The sequence below is a fragment of the Bison bison genome, unplaced genomic scaffold, assembly GCF_000754665.1.
Source record: "Bison bison bison isolate TAMUID 2011002044 unplaced genomic scaffold, Bison_UMD1.0 scf7180017863978, whole genome shotgun sequence".
Classification (NCBI taxonomy): Eukaryota; Metazoa; Chordata; class Mammalia; order Artiodactyla; family Bovidae; genus Bison; species Bison bison.
The window spans coordinates 390,382-395,184 of record NW_011494550.1 but is presented as its reverse complement, the minus strand read 5'-3'; the positions used below and the strand labels follow the sequence as shown (position 1 = coordinate 395,184).

General features: G+C 38.8%; 1 protein-coding gene across 4 annotated transcripts in view; it reads right to left on the bottom strand.

The window, feature by feature from the left end:
- Positions 1-4,803, bottom strand: part of LOC104984300 (docosahexaenoic acid omega-hydroxylase CYP4F3-like) — a 32,306-nt gene that overhangs the window by 17,645 nt on the left and 9,858 nt on the right. The window lies entirely within an intron of this gene.

Below are 4,803 nucleotides of genomic sequence, written 5' to 3'. Positions count from 1 at the left end.
GGAAGAAGAGTTATGACCAACCTAGATAGCATATTGAAAAGCAGAGACATTATTTTGTCAACAAAGGTCCGTCTAGTCAAGGCTATGGTTTTTCCAGTGGTCATGTATGGATGTGAGAGTTGGACTGTGAAGAAAGCTGAGTGCTGAAGAATTGATGCTTTTGAACTGTGGTGTTGGAGAAGACTCTTGAGAGTCCCTTGGACTGCAAGGAGATCCAAACAGTCCATGCTAAAGGAGATCAGCCCTGGGATTTCTTTGGAAGGAATGATGCTAAAGCTGAAACTCCAGTACTTTGGCCACCTCATGCGAAGAGTTGACTCATTGGAAAAGACTCTGATGCTGGGAGGGATTTAGGGCAGAAGGAAAAGGGGACAACAGAGGATGAGATGGCTGGATGGCATCACCAAGTTGATGGGCGTGAGTTTGAGCGAACTCTGGGAGTTGGTGATGGACAGGGAAGCCTGGCGTGCTGCGATTCATGGGGTCGCAAAGAGTCGGACACGACTGAGTGACTGAACTGAACTGACTGACGCACCCAACATAGAAGCACTGCAATATATAAGACAAATGCTAACAAGTATGAAAGGGGAAATTAATAGTAACACAATAGTAGTGGGAGACTTTAATACCCCATGCACATCTAAGGATAGATCAACTAAACAGAAAATTAACAAGGAAACACAAACTTTAAAAGATACAATAGACCAGTTAGACCTAATTGATATCTATAAGACATTTCACCCCCAAAGAATGAATTTCACCTTTTTCTCAAGTGCACACAGAACCTTCTCCAGAATAGATCACATCCTGGGCCATAAATCTAGCCTTGGTGAATTCAAAAAAATTGAAATCATTTCAAGCATCTTTTCTGAGCACAATGCAGTAATAGTAGATGTCAATTACAGGAGAAAAACTATTAAAAATTCCAACATATGGAGGCTGAACAACACTCTGGTGAATAACCAACAAATCACAGAACAAATCAAAAAAGAAATCAGAATATGCATAGAAATGAATGAAAATGAAAACACCAGAATGCAAAACCTGTGAGACACTGTAAAAGCAGTGCTAAGGGGAAGGTTCATAGCAATACAGGCATACGTCAAGAAACAAGAAAAAAGTCAAATAAAAACCTAACTCTACACCTAAAGCAACTAGAAAAGGAAGAAATGAAGAACCCTAGGGTTAGTAGAAGGAAAGAAATCTTAACAATTAGGACAGAAATAAATGCAAAAGAAACAAAAGAGACCATAGCAAAAATCAACAAAGCAAAAGCTGGTTCTTTGAAAGGATAAATAAAATTGACAAACCATTAGCCAGACTCATCAAGACACAAAGGGAGAAAAATCAAATCAATAAAATTAGAAATGAAAATGGAGAGATCACAACAGACAACACAGAAATACAAAGGATCATAAGAGACTACTATCAGCAACTATATGCCAATAAAATGGATAACTTGGAAGAAGTGGACAAATTCTTAGAAAAAGCATAAGTTTCCAAAACTGAACCAGGAAGAAATAGAAAATCTTAACAGACCCATCACAAGCATGGAAATTGAAACTAATCAGAAATCTTCCAGCAAACAAAAGCCCAGGACCAGACGGCTTCACAGTTGAATTCTACCAAAAATTTAGAGAAGAGCTAACACCTATCCTACTCAAACTCTTCCAGAATATTGCAGAGGAAGGTAAACTTCCAAACTCATTCTATGAGGCCACCATCACCCTAATACCAAAACCTGACAAAGATGCCACCAAAAAAAAAAAAAACACCCAAACAAACTATAGGCCAATATCACTGATGAACATAGGTGCAAAAATCCTTACCCAAATTCTAGGAAACAGAATCCAACAACACATTAAAAAGATCATACATCATGACCAAGTGGGTTTTATCCCAGGGATGCAAGAATTCTTCAATATTCACAAATCAATCAATGTAATACACCACATTAACAAATTGAAAAATAAAAGCTATATGATTATTTCAATAGATGTAGAGAAAGCCTTTGACAAAATTCAATATCCATGTATGATAAAGACCCTCCAGAAAGCAGGAATAGAAGGAACATACCTCAACATAATAAAAGCTATATATGACAAACCCACAGCAAACATTATCCTCAATGGTGAATAACTGAAATAATTTCCCCTAAAGTCAGGACCACGACAAGGGTGCCCACTCTCACCACTACTATTCAACATAGTTTTGGAAGTTTTTGCCACAGCAATCAGAGCAGAAAAAGAAATGAAAGGAATCCAGATTGGAAAAGAAGAAGTAAGACTCTCACTGTTCGTAGATGACATGATCCTTTACATAGAAAACCCTAAAGACTCCACCAGAAAATTACTAGAGCTAATCAATGAATATTGTAAAGTTGCAGGTATAAAATTAACACAGAGAAATCTCTTGCATTCCTATACACTAACAATGAGAAAACAGAAAGAGAAATTAAGGAAACAATTTCATTCACCATTGCAACGAAAAGAATAAAATACTTAGGAATAAATCTACCTAAAGAAACAAAAGACCTATATATAGAAAACTATAAAACACTGGTGAAAGAAATCAAAGAGAACACTAACAGATGGAGAAATATAATGTGCTCATGGATTGGAAGAATCAATATAGTGATAATGGGTATACTGCCCAAAGCAATCTATAGATTCAATGCAATCCCTGTGAAGCTACCAATGGTATTTTTCACAGAGCTAGAACAAATAATTTCACAATTTGTATGGAAATACAAAAAACCTCGAATAGCCAAAGCAATTTTGAGAAAGAAGAAGGGAACTGGAGGAATCAACCTGCCTGACTTCAGGCTCTACTGCAAAGCCACAGTCATCAAGACAGTATGGTACTGGCACAAAGACAGAAATATAGATCAATGGAACAAAATAGAAACTCCAGAGAGAAATCTACATACCCATGGACACCTTATCTTTGACAAAGTAGGCAAGAATATATAATGGAGAAAAGACAATCTCTTTAACAAGTGGTGCTGGGAAAACTGGTCAACCACTTGTAAAAGAATGAAACTAGAACACTTTCTAATACCATACACAAAAATAAACTCAAAATGGATTAAAGATCTAAATGTAAGACCAGAAACTATAAAACTCCTAGAGGAAAACATAAGCAAAACACTCTCCGACATAAATCACAGTGGGATCCTCTATGACCCACCTCCCAGAATATTGGAAATAAAAGCAAAAATAAACAAATGGGACCTAATTAAAATTAAAAGCTTCTGCACAACGAAGGAAACTATAAGCAAGGTGAAAAGCCTTCAGAATGGGAGAAAATAATAGCAGATGAAGCAGCTGACAAAGAATTAATCTCAAAAATATACAAGCAACTCCTGCAGCTCAATTCTAGGCAAATAAACGACCCAATCAGAAAATGGGCCAAAGATCTAAACAGGCATTTCTCCAAAGGAGACATACAGATGGCCAACAAACACATGGAAAGACGCTCAACATCACTCATTATCAGAGAAACGCAAATCAAAACCACAATGTGGTACTATTTCACGCCGGTCAGAATGCCTGCTATCCAAAAGTCTACAAACAATAGATCCTGGAGAGGGTGAGGAGAAAAGGGGACCCTGCTACTCTGTTGGTGGGAATGCAAAGTAGTACAACCTCTATAGAGAACAGTGAGGAGGTTCCTTAAAAACCTGGAAACAGAACTGCCATTTAGTTCAGTTCAGTTTAGTCACTCAGTCGTGTCTGACTCTGCGACCCCATGAATCACAGCACACCATCACCAACTCCTGGAGTTTACTCAAACTCATGTCCATCAAGTCAGTGATGCCATCCAGCCATCTCATCCTCTGTTGTCCCCTTTTCCTTCTGCCCCCAATCTCTCCCAGCATCAGGGTCTTTTCCAATGAGTCAACTCTTCGCATGAGGTGGCCAAAGTATTGGAGTTTCAGCTTTAGCATCAGTCCTTCTAATGAACACCCAGGACTGTTCTCCTTTATAATGGACTGGTTGGATCTCCTTGTAGACCAAGGGACTCTCAAGAGTCTTCTCCAACACCACAGTTCAAAAGCATCAATTCTTCGGCGCTCAGCTTTCTTCACAGTCCAACTCTCACATCCATACATGCCCCCTGGAAATACCATAGCCTTGACTAGACGGACCTTTGTTGGCAAAGTAATATCTCTGCTTTTTAATATGCTATCTAGGTTGGTCATAACTTTTCTTCCAAGGAGTAAGGGTCTTTTAATTGCCATATGACCCAGCAATCCCACTGCTGGGCATACACGCTGAGGAATCCAGAAGTGAAAGAAACACGTGTACCCCAATGTTCATCGCAGCACTGTTTACAGTAGCTAGGACATGGAAACAACTTAGATGTCCATCAGCAGATGAATGGATAAGAAAGCTGTGGTACATATACACAATGGAATATTACTTAGCTATTAAAAAGAATGCATTTGAATCAGTTCTAATGAGGTGGATGAAACTGGAGCCTTTTATACAGAGTGAAGTAAGTCAGAATGAAAAACACCAATACAGTATATTAATGCATATTTATGGAATTTAGAAAGATGGTAACGGTGACCCTATATACAAGACAGCAAAAGAGACACAGATGTGAAGAACAGACTTTTTGGACTCTATGGGAGAAGGTGAGGGTGGGATGATTTTAGAGAATAGCACTGAAACATGTATATCACCATATGTGAAATAGATTGCCAGTCCAGGTTTGATGCATGAGACAGGGTGCTCAGGGCTGATGCACTGGGATGACCCAGAGGGATGGGATGGGTGGGAGGTGGGAGGGAAATTC